Raw genomic sequence first — 22,314 nt, 5'->3', positions numbered from 1 at the left:
ACAGACAAATATCTGAATGTCAAATTCAAGATTAACATACTTATTAGGATATAAACTTATGAAATAAAGGCTTTTTCATTTAATACAGCCAAAAATGTGGTACCTTGGGTCAAATTAAAACCAAGGAATCATAAGTGAACAGAAATGTCTACAACAGTGATTTTCAAACTTGGGACTTTAAGATGTATGGACTTTAATTTTGAGAAATCCCATGCTGGGTAGGGAATTATGAGAATTAAATGTAAGACATCTTAAAGTTGCACAGTTGAAAAGCATTGCTCTACATGGCACAAAGTTAAATACTGACTGTGGAAGACTTACTTCTAGAATATGTGGATCTTAACTTAAATCCCTTGTTTTTTCCACACACATATTTGATCTGCCTCTAGCTGTCATAGAACCAACCTGTTCTTGATTAAATAAGGTCTCTGTTATGCATTGAATATATATAGATGTGTTAAGTTCTGTTAAAGTGAAACTAACCTTTATTATTAAATGTTTTTTAGTTTTAGTTTAAAACGGGTACAGCATCTTTCTTAATATATCAATCAATTACAGATAAGTTTTGGTACATCTCCTCCACAGTCAACCAACATAACTCATATTAACTCAAGCATTATTATATATCCATTTTCATTTAACTGTAATTATTATTTAGAAATATTGGTAGGAGTAATAATCTTAAACAATATCTACCCACACCGATGAGAAGGGAGAAAAATCAAAAAAAAAAAAAAAAAGAAAAAAGAAAAAAGGACAAATAGAAATTAAAAATTAAAATAAAGGATAGTAGATAATACAAAAAAAGACAAAAACGACAATCAGGAAAACAAAACAAAACACAGGTGTCTATTATGAAAAAAAAAAAGAAGTATATCAACTGGTTACAACATGTTTTGGTGCTTCTCTTCCGTTAGTTCATATTAATTCAGATATCTTAACTCGAATATTTACCATATCAACATCATTATACCTCCAGTTTTAATTATTATGGTTATTTAAACATCCTTCATCCTTAGCTATGCTAAGGAATTAGTCCATAACACATGCTGGCAGTTCATTTACTTAATTGTAAAATCCTCTATTATCATCAAATCCTCATATCCTATTTTAGCTAAACATCCATAATATTCAATTATATCATATATCATAACATTTTCCCAGTATTGATTAACATTTGATTGTATGAATTTTATTTAGTTTTTTAATAGTGCTAATTATTATAGTTAATACTCTTTATGTATAATCTAAAGGTGTTTTCTCATATCCAATTGTTAGTTATCATATCAACTCCACAATATATACATTACTATCAATATCAATTATTATTCAGCAATATCTGTTACAAGAAAAAGCAATTAGGTTTAACTAGTTTTCAATTGTATTCATCAATCTATCAGCCAGTTCCAAATTATATATATTGCTATCCATATCAGTCATTATTCAGCTATATCTATTACAAATTGAAGTAATCCGATCTAGCTAATTTTAGGTTGTATTGTCCCATCTGTCAGCCTGTGTCCCTCCAACAACGAGATTTCCTCCGTCCAATAGCCATTCGTTGGATAAATTTACCAAATGTTTCCATAAGCAAATCCAAACAAAAATATTTCGGCACCTTTGGATTCTGAATGTCGGTGATGAAATAATAATGTTGTCCTAGGCTTATAAAATTTCCCAAATTAACTTTAATTCTCAAGGGTGGATTCTCCATTCCTCCTGCACACTGTCTCTTTAAATGAGTCGTCTTTATAGCTTCCCCCCTCCTTTCTTCCTCTGAGATAGACCAGACACCATTTCTCACATTTTCCATTTGTGTTTCAGGAACATTTAAGCATTCAACGATCTCAGTTTTAACTTCATATTTTAGAATCAGTTGATCCAGTTTTCTTTCCAGTTTTTGGTAAGAATCAAAGAGTCCTCTACACGCAGAGAAAAGAGTCTGAAATGAAATCTTAGAGGTATTTTGGGACGCCATGATGTGTCGTAGTTAAAAATTAGAGGCTCTCTTTTTTTTTTTCCCCACAGGCTTCAAAGCATTTTTTTTTTAGTCTCTTACAGGCTGTCAATCTTATCTAGTTGTAAACAGAACTAGGTAGTAAAGTAATAAAAATGTCGAATCGTGACGATCCACTTAGGGAGATTCAGAGGGGGGAGGATGTCGCGGAGTTTCTTGAAGCATTTAAGAAGTAAAGTAACCACCAGTCATAAATCCATTAGGAAGAGCCAATTCGCTGCTAAATCTTCCTGTTCTTTGGATTCAGTTAGCTTAATTTTTTAACACGAACAGTCTCTCTTGGATAATAAAATCAGCTTACCAAATGACATCACTTCTTCCATTCTTAGGGGCAACCTGCAGTTTCAGTTAGCACGCAGCTAATCCAAAAAGGAATTGGCACGAGGAGTTAATACCCCCCCCCCAGAGATTTGCGAATATCTCTGGGGTCCTGGGTCCCTCCCCACCTTCACTGTCGTCTCCGGGACAGCTAGAGTTCAAAGAACCCATCCAAAAATCCTTTGGTATAGAGGAATTTCAGGAATAGCCTGAAACTCCATCTTCTCACTGCTAAGCCCCGCCTTCTTCCACCGAAACTAACCTTTAGATAACCCTAACTGTTAACACCAACTGTTTTGGAGGGAAACTTTGAACATTCATATTTGGGTGGGGTTTTTCATGTGTTATGATCGGTTAAGGCCCTGTGGGCCCAGAGTATAAATTACAGGTACTAATTGCCTGCTGTTCCTCAGTTCCAGTTTAAGTCAAGAAATGCTGTTGTATCTCTGCTGGTCTGTTTCTTGCGTACTAAAGCCCACTGTACAATAGTGTCCTCTTTTCACATACACCATTCTTTTTTTCTCCAGAACTATGGCTTGCAGTTGTGACCAACAAGTTCAATGTTTGTCCAAGCCATTAACTTCTAAAATGTTTCAGGTATATCCATTTGTTCCCTTTTGCATACTTTATGACTAACAAGAAGGCTATGGAAAGAGTCCTTCTAGCAATTCTTCCAATGCAGTTATACTGCAGATGTATGGACACAACTGTTCCAGTGTCAGCTAGACTTTCGCACAAGTCATTTGCAGTGATCTGGATTCTGTTTTACAGCTTTGTTTAGGGAGAAATTCTAGCAGAATTTTTTCTTGTTCTCCCAGATTTTGTCATGGCTTCAACTGTTTCATATAATGATGTTTCTCCCAGTTGAAATTGCTGGCTTTAGAGATTTCTATACAACCCTGCCCTAATTTGTAAGAGTGAATTGCCTTATTTTCAAATGTCAGACAGCTGCTCAACATGGTTCAAAACAGACAAAATAACAATCATAATCTGATATGTTGGAAGGGCTTGAGGATTTGTTCATTTGTAGAATTGTCTTCACCCACTTATAGGCCTAATGAGTCAATCAGCTTTTTTGGCCCTATTAACAACGTTACTGTAAAAAGAAAAAAAAAGTAGTACTCAATCAACCATCCAAACTTCTGCATCTGTCATATTCACTGTTTTCTTGTTTTGAATCTGTAAGCAACTGCACATAAATAGTATGATTTCAAGCAGCCATCTGCCAAGGATGCTTCAATGTAGACTCCTATAACAACAAGAATGTTGGTGTTGATAGTTTTAAAGGGCCCTTTATAGTTCCACGGTATTATTATCATCTCTAAAAGTTTTTTTCCTTCTCTCTTGGTAGCTTTTTTGAATTGAATCGGTGAAAATTAAGGTTTCTTAGAAGTTGATTTGCTGTTCTGACATTGTTTTAATAAAGAGACCTGGACAGATTAGCCATTCTGTCTTCTATCTACCCTTCCAAAAGGGCATTGCAAAGTGTGAACAAATGGACAAGTTGGGTTTTCTTATTTTTGTTTCGTCTGCAGCTAGAATTCTTTATTGGCCAAATGTGATTGGACACACAAGGAATTTGTTCTCAGTGTACATACAAGCAACAAGTTATAAATCATGATTATAATCATAAAATACATTCATCATAAATCATGATACAACACTCACTGATAGTCATAGAATACTAAATAAGCAATGAACATAAATCATACAAGGATACTAAATAAAACAATTAATATAAATTGTAAGATACAAGCAGCAAAGTTATAGTCATAAGTAAGTATAATCTTTATTGTCATTGTACTTAAATACAATGAAATTGGTAAGAAGATAAGGAAATAGGTACTAGGAGAGATGAGAAGGATAATACTAATACAGCCCTACCAGATAGTTTTACAGTGTTGTGAGAATTAGCTGCTTAGGAGACTGATGGCATAGGGGGGAAACTGTCCTTGTGTCTAGTTGTTTTGATATGCCGTGGTGAGAGAAGAAGTTTAAACAGTTTATGTCCAGGATGTCAGAGGTCTGTAGATATTTTCACAGCCCTCTTTTTGTATATATGTGGAACAGCTCAGGCTCATGTTAACAGCCTATTTTTTTATGCATTATTCTCCATTTTATACGTACCACTGTAATTGAGACCAAAAGCGGTTGACGTGATGTGCCAGTGCCTCGAGGCTGTTAGGGTCTGGATGGGGTTAACAAGCTTGCACTCAATCCGGATAAGACTGAGTGGCTGGTGTGTTTCCCTCCCACTAATTGGCCAAGTTTTCCATATCTCAGGCTGGGGGGTCAAACAGTACGCCCCTCAGACAGGGTTCGCAATTTGGGAGTCCTCCTGGACCCACAGCTGACTTTTGAACACCACTTGTCGATTGTGACCAGGGGGGCATTTGCCCAGGTTCGCTGGTGCACCAGTTGCATCCCTACCTGAACCGGGAGGCCCTCACAACAGTCACTCATGCCCTTGTGACCTCTAGACTGGACTACTGCAACGTGCTCTACATGGGGCAGCCCTTGAAGAGCATTCGGAGACTTCAGCTTGTCCAGAATGCAGCCGCGCGAGCGATCGTGGGTGCACCTCGGTTCACCCACGTAACACCTATCCTCCGCAAGCTGCACTGGCTGCCTATCGGTCTTCGGATACGCTTCAAGGCGCTAGTCGTCACTTATAAAGCCCTTCATGGTATTGGACCTGGGAACTTGAGAGACCGCCTGCTGCCAATTACCTCCAATAGACCGATTAGATCCCACAGATTAGGCCTCCTCCGAATTCGATCCGCCGGCCAATGCCGACTGGCGACCAGCCGGAGGAGAGCCTTCTCTGTGGCTGCTCCGACCCTCTGGAACGAGCTCCCCGTGGAGATTCGAACCTTCACCACCCTCCAGGCCTTCTGCAAAGCCCTTAAAACCTGGCTGTTCCGACAGGCCTGGGGCTAAAGAGCTTTTGCCCCCCCCCCTCGAATGGTATGGTTGTTGTGTGCTTTTAAATTGTGTATTGTTCTGTTCGTCTTTTTTATTCTTTATTTGTACCCCTTCCCTTGACTTGGATTGTGAGCCGCCCTGAGTCCCCTTCGTGGAAAAGGGCGGCATATAAATGAAATAAAATTCAAATTCCAATAAATAAATTATGGTCATAAGTCTTGCCAGTCATTAAGCGAATCACTATGTGATTGTGCCCAAATTTATTACCTTTTTTTGCACAGTCATTAATTGAATCACGGTGTTAAGTGAACACCATAGTTGTTAAGTGAATCCATTGTCTACAAAGGATGTTTTTTTGCCAGAAACCAGAATAAATAACAATAGCACATAGACTTATATACTGCTCCATAATGGTTTACAGCATTCTCTGGACAGTTTACAATGCCAGCATATTGCCCCCAACAATCTGGGTCCTCATTTTACCAACCTCAGAAGGATAGAAGGCTCAGTCAATCTTAAACCCTGTCAGGATTGAATTCCAGGGTGTGGGCAGAGTTAGTCTGCAATACTGCATTCTAACCACTGCACCACCAGGACTCTAAATGCTGGTTTCCAGCAAAAGTGTTGCAAATTATGAGATACTGCAAATGGCAGTAAATGTTGATTGGTTGCTGAACACCCAAAATATGACCACATGAACACAGGAGGGGCTCACCCATCAGAAATTCACATTATGGTTGTATGCAGTCCTAGGGAGGTCCATTGTAAGTCAGGATTAACCTCTATTATATATTTGCACACACACACACACACACACACATGATATATATCATACTCAATGTAAGAATTGCAAAAAAGGAACTAATGTGAACATTTACTCTTTGATTGCAACTATCCAGAAAATAAGCTAATCTTCCTTTTGTACTAGTGTAACTTTAATGTTGCTGACCTAGATTATATAAGTAGGTTTAATCTATTCATTTAAAACTCATTCAAAATCAGGAACTAACATAGACAGACATGGAGATCTGGTATTTTCATCAGTTGCTACTGTTGAAAATAGTTATTATTCATTCTTGTAAACTGCATTATATTTGGATAGAAATGTTACAGACAGCAGCTAATTTTTTCAAGATTTGAAATCCTCACTATTGTTTTTGTTTGTGCCCATGCACATTTGATCTCTTGGCTCCCACAAAATCCTTATATCTAATATATAATATCTCCTGAGGGTTTACCATTCTTCTACAAATCTTCTACAAATCTAAGTTTAATATAGTAAAATTCTATTTTACTTTTTTATTTCATGTTTTATTGTTCTAATGCTTGACATGTCATGGGAATTAAAAGAAAAAGAAAAAAGAAAACTGAAAGTCCAAATAGTATGCCATATATATATGGCATTATTTGGACTTTCAGTTTTGTTTTTTGTATGTATGTTGTTTTTGTTTGTATACATATATGTATGTATACATGTATGAATACATGTATGTATATTTGTGTGCATGTGTGTGTGTGTGTATGTATGTATGTTGCATTTGTGCTAAAAAATAAATAAATAAATGCTGGTCTTGTTGTATTTGGGTCTTTTCCCGTGTAAGATGTGTATATAAATATACACATACATACATACATACATACATACATACATACATACATACAGAGAGAGAGAGAGAGAGAGAGAGAGAGAGAGGGAGAGAGAGAGAGATCTACAAAATTCAAAACCAACAATTCTTTTTCTGTACCAGAGTTTCAACTAGCAATAATCGTGCCTCGGATAAACCTCATTGGCTACGATACTGCCACTGCACAAAGCTGTACCAGAAAAAAATGCTGATTTTAAAAAAAAAATTAAGTTGGTGCTAAATACATTTCTTGATAACCTCCAAGGCTCAGCTAATACATTCCCCGGACAACATTGCTTGTTTCCGGGCATGCACTGGAAAAAAAAGAATTGCCTCTGCCAATATTTAGTAACGGCAGCCAATCCTGAATACCTGCTCAACTGGAGTAATAGATTCAGGCTGGGGAATTTTCCTGCCAAGGTTTTATAAGAGTTCAATTGAAAGGACATGTTTCCTCATTTAACTGCTACTTAGTTACAGATAATCAGTCCATTACATTTTGTTTGGACTATCATCACATATAGCTATTACTGTCACACATTCTGCCTGAAGTTGCCTTTGAAAAATATTTCTAAATTTTACTTGATTTAGAATGCTGGTGATAAATGCTTCTTTGCTCTGGGGCTTCAATCATATCCATTTAACCAAAGTTTCATGGCTCACAGCCGTTTCTGGAACAATTTACAGTGCTGATCATAATTTATAAAGTGGTATGCCTCGCAGGTCCTTCTCTCTGTTGCACTGACCATGAAAGTAAGTTTGACAGGAATGAAGCAAGGTTCTGTGGCACCAGTGACATGCTATGAGGTTTATGGCTGGTGAGGCAGCAATTTTTTTAGACTTGTGGACTTCAACTCCCAGATTTCCACAGCCAGGCATGCTCAGTTCCGATTTAAAGCGACAGCATTTGTTTTTCTCCTTTGCTAAATAAGTTTCCTTCTTTCTTTTTCTTCTCCCCCTCCTTCCTCCCTCTCTCCCTCCCTCCCCCCTCTCTCAATCACACACACACACACACACACACAAAGTTGCATCAGGATTCAGAAAATTTAGGTTTTCCTCCTCAGCCCATGTTAACAATACTACTAGCAGCATTTTGGCTGGCAGGTGTAAGTAGAAGTGGAAATTCATTCTACTGAAAACATTGTTTTTGCTTATGATTAGATAATTAAAATTTCAGAAGACCCAAAGGGATAGTATTAGAGTGTTACATAGTGCCTCATCTATGTCAGGAATTTTTCGGCTTTTAACCTTTGCTTAACTCTGCTCGAGTGTTCATAAAAAGTCAGACTAGATGAGGCACATCGTTCTCCTGCCACCTCCTGTAGAGGGCACTTTTTAAGAGGCTTTTTTAAACAGTTAAGCACTAAGCAGAGTCATCCATGGTGACTCTGGCAGCAACTAGCTCAGCCTGACCTCAGCTCATGCCTTTTTCCTTTTACATTTTTTTTCTTTTCATGATGACAGGAGGCGGTCTCTCAGGTACCCAGGTCCGATGCCATGTAGGGCTTTATAAGTAACGACTAGCACCTTGAGGCACGCCCAGAGACCAATGGGTAGCCAGTGCAGCTTGCGGAGGATAGGTGTAATATAGGTGTAATCACGATCGCTCGCGCGGCTGCATTCTGGACTAACTGAAGTCTTCGGACACTCTTCAAGGGCAGCCCCATGTAGAGCGTGTTACAGTAATCCAGTCTTGGGGTCACAAGGGGGTGAGTGACTATCCGAAGGGCCTCCCGGTCCAGGTAGGGTCGCAATTGGTGCACCAGGCGGACCTGGGCAAAGATCCCCCTGGTCACAGCCGACAAATGATGTTCTAACGTCAGCTGTGGATCCAGGAGGACTCCCAAGTTGCGAACCGTCTCTGAGGGGAGTATGGTTTCACCCCCCAGGCTAAGGGATGGAATAACTGGACCATTTTTGGGAGGGAGCATCAATAGCCACTTGGTCTTGTCGGGATTGAGTGCAAGCTTGTTCGCTCCCATCCAGACCCTAACAGCCTCCAGGCCCTGGCACATCACTTCTACTGCTTCACTGAGTTGGCACGGGGCAGACAGATACAATTGAGTATCATCCGCATACTGGTGGTATTTAATCCCGTGCCGTTGTATGATCTCACCCAGGGGCTTCATGTAGATGTTAAATAGGAGGGGGACAGGACCGAACCCTGCGGCACCCCATAGTTGAGGGGCCTAGGGGTCGACCTCTGCCCTCCAACCAACACCGACTGCGATCTGTCCGAGAGGTAGGAGGAGAACCACCATAGAACGGTGCCTCCCACTCCCACCTCCCATAACTGTCGCAGAAGGATACCATGGTCAATGGTATCGAAGGCCGCTGAGAGGTCAAGGAGCACTAGGATAAAGGAATAACTCCTATCCCTGGCTCACCAGAGATCATCGATCAGCGCGACCAAAGCAGTTTCCATGCTGTAGCCAGGCCTGAAACCGGACTGAAAGGGATCCAGAGAATCCCTTCCTCCCCCTATTTCCCAAAGTTATTCTCACACCCTATTTCAGCTCTGGAACAGGGTAGGCAGCAATATTTTCTGTGACTTTACCACAGCTGATCAAAACATTCTTATTTAGACAGGTGTTTCAGTTGATGATACTGGTTACAGTAGATACTTTATATGTATTTCTGATGGATTGTTATATAATTGTGCTTGTATCTCCCTGTGGTGATCGGCTTTATGAACCATTTGTGGTGGCAATATAAATCTACATATAAAGAAGGGGTATGTTTTCGTTCCCTGGATGTCTTCAAGCAGAATTTAAACAGCCATCTGTCATGGATATTTTAATATAGCTATCAGAGATTGACCTTAAAATCCACTTTTAATTCTGATTGTCTAAGTATGATAATATAATTTCTTTGATTTAAGCTGTGCTTCCAGTGTGGCACTTGGGGCCAACAAACTGTTTTACAACATGTTCCTTATGCTAGCAAACTCTCAGTCCTATCTATTGTTATTGATATCTACTATGTATAAGCATTTTAATGTAGCCATTAGAATCCACTAGGATTGGTAAGACTGTGACCCAACCCAAAGCAACCATTTTAAATATAATCTATACCTCCGATGAAGTCTCAGGACCTTACGTAACTTCCAGTATATTTTTGGAAAAGAAAATGTTAAAATGATGCAATCCCTTTTTTGGATGCTTGGACAAGTCTCTAAATTTTGGATACAGAAGTGGTTTGCCATTTTCTCCTTCCTATGGCTGGAAGAAAGTGACTGGCCCAAAGTCACACAGCCAACTTCGTTCCTAAGGTAGAACTAGAATGCATGATGTCCCAGTTTCTAAACTGGTACCTTAACCATTATACCACACAATCCTATTATGGCAATTGTTAAATGAGGTTGTCCATAAAACACGCTCACAATTCTAAATATTGACCACAAAACTTGAGGAATCTCTGAACTTGTTCATTCACTGCAATGGCAAGTGCTTCATGTGAAGCTTCAGTACACAGATCTCACACTTCTGTTGGGTTGGCTGTGAGCTTCCTTCAAAGTGATGTTGTGCCATTTTATAGCTTTTTAAAAGGAGAGGATTGTTGCTGCCGTGTCTGCTTCAGAAGCTCTTTTCCAATAAAACACAGGAGTGCTTTTTAGTTTTTTTGAAAATAAATTACTACAATAGTCAAACATCAGCTATTATTATATAAACATAAGCATTTACATACAGAATATAAAAAGAATATTAAAGCTGCTGGCCCTGCATTAACAAGATCATTAATGGATATTATCTCTGCCTTTATCAAATAATCAATAAGCATTCCCTCTGAATTTTCTTTATTCATGTCATAGATGCAATTATTTCAGCAACTTGTGCAACATCTTACATAACCCCCAGCTGGTGATTTCAATTTGGATATGAAAGAACTTAACACTTTATTTCATACTTTATACAATTTCTTCATACTTCTCATGATCAAGCATATAATGCATTGACATTTTGGGCATTAACCTCATACACATTGCCAATAAACAAAATCAGTTTCACTCATCCAGACTTTCTATAATTTCACAAGATTTGGAGACTGATATTTTCATGGTCTCCAAATCACAACTTTGGTAAATGGCTCCTAAACATCTTAAATCTCCTTAAATCTTATCTCTGAATACGGTCTAATTTTTTTCAGATAACTTTGGGTGATTTTGACCCAAATTTTTATCACTTTTATCATTTAATTTTTGGTATATTTGGATTCATTTATAAAATGCATTTCATTTATTCAATTAGGTTTAACATTTTTTGAAATGAAAATAGTGCATGTTAAGAAGTGAGAGGAATAGAGAACTACTTCGTACTAGAGAAAAAAAACATACTTTACAGGGTGCCTTTAAAAAATAACCAGTGATATTTCAGACAATTGCATGACTCAGTGGAGAAAGAGATTTACTACCACAAACCTGTTTTAACCTGATTATGCAAATGAAACATTCTTTACAATATGTGATAAAACTATCAATAATAAGAAAAATATGTTTGCTAATAGCTGCAGTGATGTGGATCTGAGCATTTGTCTAATAAGCAGCAGAGTATTCCACTTGACTGTTACCATAAGGTTCCTTTAGGGAGCAAGAATTTAGGACAGGAGATTTCAAAACTTTGAAATCTTTGCTACCATTTAGAGGTTGTCTACATCAGTGTTTTTCAACTGTAGTAAAACATGTGGACGTACTGACTATGGAATTCTGGCAGTCAAGTCCACATATTCTAAAATTGCTAAGGTTAAAAAATATTGGTCCAGATCTTTGCAGCCGAAATATGGTTATCTTAGATATTATTAGTCATAACTGATATAATATTCCCCGACTGAAGCTATTATAAAAAAGTTAGTTACCTTAACAATTCCTGACTTGCTTAAAATAAAGTAAGAATCTCACTTAGGATTTAATCAAACAAAAGGTTTCATATTTTTTTTAAGCCACCCCTTTGGCAGAAAGATTCAACAAGGAAGAATCCACCAGCTTTATGGCACGGGCCAAAACTGATGTTTTATTTCACTAAAGAGTTCATACACTATTTATAAGGAAATCTCTCCAGTAGATTTTTTCCCTTTAAATCTAGGAGGTAGGGTCCTTTTTCAAATATGTAAGAAAAATAATTGTCCAATGCAAAAGTACATGTGAGGGGGGAGGGGAATTAAATCAACATGTATCTGTAAAATTAGATTCCAAAATAAAAGGCTAGGTATGCTCTTATTAACATATTTACATTTATTGTTCCACAGACAAGGAAATATTACAAGCCTATTTTGCCATTTCATCCAAAGTATTTGTTGCCCTGCAAACATCAGATCACTATCAGCAGAATATCTCTTTTTTTAGTAAAATCCAACCTGTATCTCAACATCAAAAACAACATTGAATGAAAACTACTGCAAATTAGAATGTTTCCCCTCCTTTTCATAAGCTTGCCCAAGAACAGGAAGACAAGGAATTAATTCCTTCCATTCTTAGCCCTTGTTACATTGACCATTTGAAGTATTAATTTATAAAATGGAGTGGTGAGAAGACTCACACCCAATTTCTCCTTTGCATAATCTATATTAATGAGAATACTGGTTCCCAACTTCTCTTTTAAAAGCTTTTTTGGACAGGGATTGGAATAAGGAGTGCATCAAGAGTAATAGACTATGGTTGGTATACTAGATTCTGCAAAACATTCAGAAGAGGTGAATTCTGCAAAATATTCAGAAGAGGTGCTATTTAAAGTACATCAGCATCAACAAAAACAACCTCTCCTTGAACCAAAGGTGCTTTTTCCAAAAGACATTTGGACTTTCTTGATTTTTTTAAAAAAACATTTTGCTTCTCATCCAAGAAGCTTCTTCGGTTCATCTGTAATGAGAAGCAAAAACTTTTTCAAAGAAAATACTAAGAAATCCAATTACCTTTTGGAAAAAGCACTTTTGGGACAACCATGATCTAGATTGGGGGTGTCAAACTCAAGGCCCATGGGCCAAATGCGGCCAATGTTGTGCTTAAATCTGGCCTGCAGGCCAGCCTAGAAAGAGCAAAGGATCGGTCTGCAGTAGCTCTGGCAGTCCAAACCCCTCACGCTCTGTTTCGGTTGGCAGACTGCTGCAGGAGGCTATCCAAGCTGAAAACAGGGTGTGGGGAACCGTGCACACACCCCTTGCCCCATTTGGGCCATAGAGTGCTGCAGGAGGCTTTCCAGACTGAAAACATGAGTGGGGAGCCATTCCCCCCCCCCTCCGGCCAGCTGCAGAGAACTACAATGCTGATCCGGCCCTCAAAGAAATCCAGTTTGACACCCCTGACCTAGATGATAGACATCTCTCCACGAACAATTAAAACAGCTGCCCCAAAACGTGGGGCTATTCTGAAAGCTGTCCTTAGTTGTCTGCTTCTGTCTTCAGGCATCATTTCCACTGGGACTGCCAATGATGTGGCTGCTCATGCCTACACCCACAGAAACAACCTTGTAATCCTTATACTGATGTGGTTTAATCTATGATGATGAATACTTCTTTCAGTCTTGGATTGCAGACTGTGATTATTTCCATGTTTATCTTGGAGGTACTTGAATCCTTTTTTTACTTAGGTTTGTCCCCAACGCTGTTCTGCTTCCATTTGTCTAGCTTCCCACAAAGTGACACTATTTACTATGCTTATTTTATGTTATATACTTTCTTCCTCATCTTGGTCATCCCACGTGTTTTTAATTGGTTTCTCAAACATACGCAGCAATACAGCTGCTCTGTTTGGCAGACGTAAGGACCCACAGCTACCATTGCCTCTCTCCATCTATAGTTTAGATATTTCTTTTGGCACAAAAAGGAAGAGTTGTAATTGGATGTGAAGTGTTAAGAGGCATGTAGAATTATTGTGACCACCCAAGTAGTGAGGAGGGTCTTTTTGCAAAGGAGATCATTCTTGTACTTTAGACCAGGAGTTTCCGACTTTGGTAATTTTAAGCCTGGCGGACTTCAACTCCCAGCTTTGCTGGCTGGGGAATTCTGGGAGTTGGTGTCCTTAAAATTGCAAAGGTTGGAGACCCCTGCTTTAGATTCCTGTTTTTCAAATTAAAAGTTTGTGTTATTTTTCATAAATATTTTTGTTGCAAATAGGCTTAGTTACTATGATGATGACCAGTTATTTGGATTTGGATCCAGCATTTGAAAAGCGAAGTTCTTGTCCATCTGTTTAAGCTCTGCAGGTTGTGTGTGTAGGTATGTTTTAGCACACAGAACATGTCATAATTAATCTGGAATTTTATGAAAGAATTTCAAATAAATTCTTCAATATGATATTTTGGAAAACTCTAGAATATGGGAAGTAATTAGGTAGACAGACAGGTGGATAGTGAACAAAAAAAGTAAAATGTTACTGCAATAAATATAACAAGTGTGGACACTTAAAACAAAATAGGAAGAATTCACCAAAATAAGATCAATAACCGTAAATAATTGTAATATAAATTACAGTATATAAAATGCACAATAAAGTTAAAAGACTGAAAAAAGGGAGGAAATCAAAAAGTCCTTTGCCAGTGATTTATTTTTTTTAAAAAAACCTCTTAATTTAGGTGTCAAGTGAGTTTTTTCTGAGAAGGTCATTCTACAGATGGTTTTTTTATCACACTGAAAACAGTCCTTTCAAATATTTAAATACCACATTTCATTCAGTGAGAAATACTAAACACTTCTGTTCTTAATGTCAGATAGGTAGAAAATTTTATTATAAGCCTCTAGGCACCCAAAATCTTCAAAGAAAATCTTGCCTCTCGGCTGTAGAATGGGGTTTGTACCTTGATCCAGAATCAGATGGATTCTGTGATAGTTCCTGTGCTTTGGAATACATTTTCTTCTGCTATACTCCAAATTCTTAATCAGACTTATTCTATAATATTTTAAAAATCTTATTCATTATGATTATCAATTATTAAAATTAATTACTAATTACCAATGAATATTAATTATATTAGCTGTGAATATTCATTGGTAATTAATTATTTGATCCAATATCTCTGTCTGGATGGGAAGGTTTTTACCCATTTCTACTCTATTTTAGACTGATTTAATATTTTTTGTAAATAACACACTGAAATATTTGTAATAAATAAAAATGAGGGAATGAAACCTTAAATTTCATACATGTGTACACTCTTTTCTTAGTTTCTAGAATGTTTTTGACAGTGATTGTGCTAATGGCTCTTAATCTTGTCATTTTGTATATTATTTACTAAGGTTTCATTAAAGTGCTCCATTTTTTCAGACTCTGAGCAGTGCCCAATAATTTAAAAAAATTAAAACCAGCATAGAATATAATCTCAGAAACAGGACCCCAGATGTCTACAGACATTAAGGTGGAGAGGTATGTATGTGTGAAATTTGTATAAGTAATTTTTGCTCACTTAGGAAAGACCCAAACTATCTGAATAATTGATCTAGAGATGTAATACTAAGATTGTTCAAGGGGTAATCCTTGATCAATTCAACAGATTTTAAACCTGATCTTCTTTCAAAATACTAAAGTGAAAGTAAAAAAAAATATATTTGTGACCATACATAATAGGTCATCAATCCTAAGCATTGCCTTAGAATCCACTTCTGATGGCTTCTTCTAAGCCCATATAACCCATCTTAATCTTAGGATCAAAATGTGCAAATATTTTAATGTCCTAAATAAATTAAAATAGATATTAAAGGCTGACTTTTTTTTACACTCCCCGAATAGTTGCATCTCTAGCTAACAATAGATAGAAATATTCCTGACATTTGTGCAAAATATTATAGGGAGGTAAAGAAAAAATGCCGTTGCATTAATTATCAGTTTTCTATTTGACAGTTTAATTAAGAACAGGAGAAAGTGTGTTCAAAGCTTATAGGATTCATGATGAATCACATACATTCTTACAGGCATCATATTCATGTTTCAATTATACACATTGTGAACTGATGAACAGCAATCTAGCATCTTCTATTTAATAAATGTGATATCTGTTGGAATTGATAATATTAGTTCAGTAATTATGAGCTGTTATTTTCAGGCATCAAGGGGAAATGGAGAGATATCCTGGAAGTTTGCCATCTCTCTATTTCTTTCTGGCAGAGTCCTATGCCTTTAACAGATGTGTGATGACAAAAATGAAACAGGTGACTATTTTCTAGCATATGAAATTGGATTCACACGGGAATTGCTTTAAGCACTGAATGTCTGCTGGTTATATAGCAATTTAAAAATGCAGTAATCATCAGAACAAAAGATGGCAACACCCATAAATGATATATATTAGCTGGATTTATTTTTAAGTACGGCCAACAGCACAATCCAACTTTTTTTCTGAAACAAACTTCTTATTGTCATTTGTTTATCTTTCGGTATGTGTCTTTCTGTGAGTGTTCAATTTGTTCTGGAAGAATTTTGTTTTATGCCGGGTGTATTCTACTTCCCCCTTAAAAGACAGCACAGACTTTCTATGTGCGTTTCCACAGACATATTTCTCATGTTAGCTGCAGATTATTAAATTCCCCCATCTGGAGGGCACCGGCATGGGAAAGGCTGAGATTAGTCTTCTGACATAAATACAAAACATCCTTTGAAAAATTAATTGCCTATTCTTCTGGGACTAATGAGCTTTTTTGTTTTTTCCCCTTTCAATAGCTCAAAAATCTTTTGCATCAGCATAGCTTGGAGAAGTTAGTGTGCTACTGCAGGTATTATTTGTTTAAAGGAATGTCTCGACTAGATTCCTAGTTGTGAACATTCAACCCTTCTGATTGTATTTTTTTCTCCTTTTCCCATTTCATAAAAATCTCCTTTTTGTAACCAGAAGAGATTTCAAAATTGGTAGCTTGCCGTCTTGTGACCTCACCATTGGTGTATCAAAAAGAATGCCATAAAATAGAGCTTTGAATTAATATTACCATTTTTTGTTGAATGCAATAGTCTATAATAGTTCAAGGATATAAAGGAATTGCTACACATGGCGTTTGCACCATTTCACTATTTACTCTGTGCTCCTGTAGTCTCACAATACCTTCTCAGTTTGATAGCGGAGCTGTTTTGTTTCCAGCTCAACTGCAGGGTACTTTAAACAAGTGCAGCATGTCTGTCTTCTAGAAACCTGCAACTCAATAGAGCCTAAAGGGCGGTTTTACTCTGCTTCTAAGCACCTATGCTGCAGCCAGGCTAGCAAGCCTTCCAAAAGATAAGATGGTGTGACTCTTTCTCCAGTTACCTCCTTCCATAGGAATTACTGAAATGTTCTCTGCACAACCAGATGCTATTTATTTAGATATTGCATTTTAGTATGGAACAGGGAGATGAAGTTTTCTTAAGCTACATGATAGTGATGGCTAAACTTTTTATCACCATGTGCTAAAAGCATATGCGTATGCGCACATGAGCATCCATAATGTAATGTGTTTGTGACACCACGCCCTGCACGCCCTCATCCGGCACATGCCACTCCTCCCGCAAGTGTATGTGACCTTCACATGTGCCACGTACCCTGCACATGCACCCCCACATGCATGCACATGTATCTCCTGCTGCACCCCTCTCCTCCGCAAATACACGGCAGAGATCTGGAAACCAGCTGGCCGGTGGGAGATGCACGCACATGTGCGGTGGAGCTGAGCTGGGGTGATGGCTCACGTGCCCACAGAGTGCTCTGCATACCACCTGTGTGCCATCATGGTTATATGATATACAACTGCTTATTGTTTTCCACATTTCTAAGTAAACCTAAGCTAAGAGGACTGCTGGTAATCTTGAAAGGACAGTGGTAGCCTAAATTGTCAGAAAATATATTTGAAAGAGATCTGCTCTTAGTATTCAACAGACATTTTTCTCTATGTAACAATAGAGTTACAACCAAATGCTGCCAATATTGCTTAATATGTTTATAAATGTGTAACCTATCTCTTCAGAAAGATCAAAGCAATTTTCAGGGAGATTTCCCCTTATTTTTTCTTGGAATTAATGCGATCTATATTCTCAAAAATTAAAGACAGGATATTAATCTGCTCAGTTTGCCTATTAATGGAAGACATATAATTTAATGCCAGAGTATGTTTTGCATTCAGAAAGAAAGTCAATCCCTAACATATTCAGTTAAAATAGAGATGGGAAAGCTCGTATAGTTGTGGCTGCACAATTGTTCATGTTGTTTTGCTCTCTAAGGGCTGCATCTGAGATGCAGTTATGATTTTACTGTGGAAAACAGAGTTGGGTTTACTGACCTATTTTTTTCTTTTTGGGGGAAAGCCACATTTTATGGATGCTTTAAGCTTCTTGGGGGCTTAATAACAAATACAGTATTTAATTTTATTTTATGCTCCAAATCAAAGGAAAACAGCATGGCTATTATATGTTTTCTTGGCACTGAATTTCAGTTTTATACATTGAAGCGAGGGGAGCTTGTTTTATGGTGTACACAAGAAATTATTAGGAATCTTCCCTATACTCATGTACTGTAGGTGTCTGCCTGCTTCTTTTTTAGGTAGTACCTTCCTCGCTCAAAAGAAAATAGGTTGCAATTGCATTTTATGGGAACCAGTAGCCTCCAGATGAGACAAATATGAAACTCTTCATGATTCTTCAGCCCCCGTGGATCACTCAGAAGCAAGGAAGTAGCAACATGGTATATTTGTTTGTTGAAGCAATATTTGGCTGTCCTTACATTTTGTTGTGATCGATAGGTACAGATCTGAATGACCAGAAAGAGATCCTGAGAACAGAGAAAATCTATGTAGTTGCTAAGCATTGTCACCAATGCTGATCAGCCCCTGATCAGTTATCCTTTCTTGTTGCCCTCTCTCAAAATGAGAAGAATGATCTGCAAATTGAGATTCAGATAAGGAAGTAAGAGTTGTAGATATCCTTTCTTTCCCAGCGTCCTAAAATGTGTTGTTTCTAACCCAACAACAATATAAAGCTATCAAAGAACTTCAGGCTGTTATTATTATGGTAGATACATAAAAGCTATCTTTCAAATGCACGGAATCATAAGTCTAATGTTTTGGGTAAACCTAGACTATGTGATTTGTTTATACTTCAGATATGTGAATATAAAAAAATAGATTAACTGGATGCCATTATGATTAAGTTGGCTATGACAGAGAGCAGGTCTGCTGACCCAGGTGCTGAATCCTTGGGGGAAAGGAGCCATGTTCTTTGATACACCAAACCTCTTGGAGTGTTTCCTAGAAGGAGCAAAATGAAAGCAAGATGTGGAGCAAAGGACTCCTTATTAACCAGCAACTCCTGCCAAACCTTTTAATGTAGCCAAAAGAGGCTATAATATGATTTTAAACCACAGAAAAGAAAAATACAGGACAGTTTGGGCATGAAAGTTAGAGCCAGGATTCTTTTTGGAATTGTTTAATAGCACTCTTTTGCCAAGTTGAGTGCATATGCTTGTTTCCTCTGTGACTGATGCAAGTTGAATCAAATGATTATAAACAACTGCTTACGCTTGAAGAGAAGGTTTCAGCTGTAATTACCTTTGAATTTATTCATAATTATCTTTCAGGAAATTACTTATCTCAATTCCTGCCAAAGGGAACAATTGGAAATGGCTCATTTTTTCCCATTTCTAAGGCAGTGGGGCTTCTTTCATTTTATAGGCTCACATTTGGATTGGAAAGAAATTAGACACTTGACTTCCATTCCAGATATGTTTTTTTTTCCCTCTCGGTTATTCTTTTTTCCCCTCCAACAAAATTACTATATAGTTTATACTAGATGAATAGTTGTGTTTTGGTCAGGTGGAAATAAAATGGCCTAGATTTGCACTTCTTGGATATCCCTTCATGGATGCTGAAAATGTTTTTGGCTGAAGTTTTGATCTATAAACAAATTCTAAAAGAAAAAAGATGGGGAAAGGAAATTGTGCATGTACACATACATAAAAGCTGCAAGACCACATTACCTCATTACATTTACATAGAAGGCATCTAGTTCACTGGAGTAAGAAACAATCTTGGGGAAAATTGGAATTTAAATGGTCCATTGCCTAACTGAAGTAACACTAGCAACTTGCAGCTAAAGTTTTGGCTGCCTGTTTCAAATCAACATGTGAAATTTAACTTCCTCCTGTATCCCTTTACTTGCCTCCTTGTATACATATATTGCATATGGCTTTTCTGTTCTTTTTTATTACACAGATTTTTATTTTATTTTATTATTCTGTGGTTTCAAATGTGTGGGTCTACACAAACATGGTGGCTCAGTAGCTAAGACGCTGAGCTTGTGGATCAGAAAGGTCGGCAGTTCGGTGGTTGGAATCCCTTAGCACCATATCATGGAATGAGCTTCTGTTACTTGTCCCAGCTTCTGCCAAACTAGCAGTTCAAAAGCACATAAAAATGCAAATAGAAAAATAGGGATCATTTGCTTTTAGCGTTTAGTCATGTGTTCTGACACACACACACACACACCGGCCTGTGAATAAACCAGAACACCAGCTGGGCTGTTTGCCACTATTTAATTAATGAGATAACAAATCCTTTGGCTGAAGACCCAGGCAACTCACGTTCAAGATAATAGCTTGGCAGCAACCCAGAAAGTTCAAATGAAGCAATGCAGACAATCCACATGACACAGCTAGAATACAGACAGATTTCTTCAATACTAGTTCGAAAAGTTTTTTCCTACAAATGTCCCCTCCCAACGCCTCACTTATAAACCCTCTTGGGAGTGGCCAATCCACAGCCACCTGTGCTTCATTATCTTCTATGAGACTGGCTATGGAGTTGTGTCTTTTGTTTCTCAGTCCTTCTCAGGGGCAAACTGACTTTGATCTTCCCCACCGCTCCATGCCTCAGGCGCCTCCTGGTGGCCAACCAGCCTCTCTGGTCCCTGCTCTGAGTCTGAATCCTGGACAGGATCCTCCACATCTTCCATGGCAGACTCATATGGTTCCTTGCTATCCGAGTCCATCAGCAGCTCAATCAGATCCTGCTGGGCCACAACACTATTCCTCACCACAGGGCCCTTCCCCCAGGTCTGATGCTCGGGGTGCGGCCTCGAGGGATATTGTGCATGGTAGGCTCACATTAAAGTGGGGGCATGCATGTCCGTCGCATTGGCCCATGTCCCCCAGTCCAGCCCATCATCCTTCCAGTCCACCAAGTACTGGAATGATCCCTTTAGCCATTTCGAGAACCAGATCTGGGCCACTTCATGCATAAGCTGCTTTTCCGCCTCACATGCTGACGGCTGGGGAGAAGAAGGTGGGCAGAGAGGACAAGCCAACTGCTCAGGGACCAGGAGCGAGTGATGGAACACCGCATTGAGTGTGGCAGAGTCAGGCGATAGGCCACCGGGTGGATTGTGGCCTCCACCAGAAATGGCACAAGGTACCGATGGTCCAACTTCTTAGCTAGCCTGTGGGATGGAAGGTGCTGCATGGACAGCCACACCAAATCCCCCACAGCCAACTCTGGGAGACCTATCCGCCACCCTCTTGTAGTCCTCTTTAGCTTTAGCAGTGCACCACTTGGTGGACCGCCTGGAGCTCTGAGAGGAAGCCCTGTGCTGACTGGGGTAAGAGGAAAGAAGTGAGGGTGATACCAGACATTAGCCAGGAAGGGCGTCATCCGCGTGGAGATTGTTAAATGCAAACTCCACCATGGCCAGGTAGTCCACCCAGTTGTTCTGCTGCTGATTCACGAAGCAGCGCAGGTACTGCTCCAAGATCCCGATCACCTTCTTTGCCCCCCCCCCACCGGTTTCAGGATGGTGCACTGAGGACAAACAAATCTGGATGTCCAGAGCCTCCATCAGCCCTTTCTGGAACTGGGCCATGAACTGCATCCCACGGTCTGACACGAACCGATTGGGTAGGCCATGCAGCAGGAAGAGGTGCTGGATGAACATCCGGGCGGTGGTGCAGGCTTTTGGCAATTTCCATCATGGAATGAAATGCGTCATCTTCATGAGCATGTCCACCACCACAAGGACCATGGTAAAACCCAAAGACGGAGGCAAGTCCATCAGAAAGTCCATGGACACGGCTCCCCAGGGTCTGACCAGGGTTGGCAATGGCTGAAGCAGCCATGGAGGAGCTTCCGTCACTGATGTGGCCTGCCGACACTGTACACAAGAGGTGACGTATGTCTGTACATCGTGTTGTAAGCGCGGCCACCAGAAGGTACGGGAGACCAGGTTCAAAGTCTTGAAAAGGCCAAAATGTCCCGCCGTTGAATTGTCATGACACTGGGAGAGAATAAGTCCCCGGAGGGGCCCCACGAGCACATAGAGCCTGTCCCGGTACCTCAAGAGGTCATCATTGAAGGGCAATGGGGAGGCCGGCCCTACCTCTGCCCTCCGTTGCTCCACCCACCCATTGTCCCACTGTGCATCCCATATCTGAGGCTGTAAGTCCACTGGCTTGTGAACTGTAGCCAAGGATTCAACAGGCAAAATTGTCCGGGGTGGAAGCG

General features: G+C 39.0%; 1 pseudogene; it reads right to left on the bottom strand.

Annotated features, from left to right (window-relative positions):
• Positions 1-6,868: 6,868 nt before the first annotated feature.
• On the bottom strand, positions 6,869-7,077 carry LOC116506856 (annotated as a pseudogene).
• Between the last annotated feature and the right edge of the window lie 15,237 nt (positions 7,078-22,314).

The sequence above is a fragment of the Thamnophis elegans genome, chromosome 3, assembly GCF_009769535.1.
Source record: "Thamnophis elegans isolate rThaEle1 chromosome 3, rThaEle1.pri, whole genome shotgun sequence".
In the NCBI taxonomy this organism is placed as follows: domain Eukaryota; kingdom Metazoa; phylum Chordata; class Lepidosauria; order Squamata; family Colubridae; genus Thamnophis; species Thamnophis elegans.
This window is presented reverse-complemented; position numbering and strand designations above follow the sequence as displayed.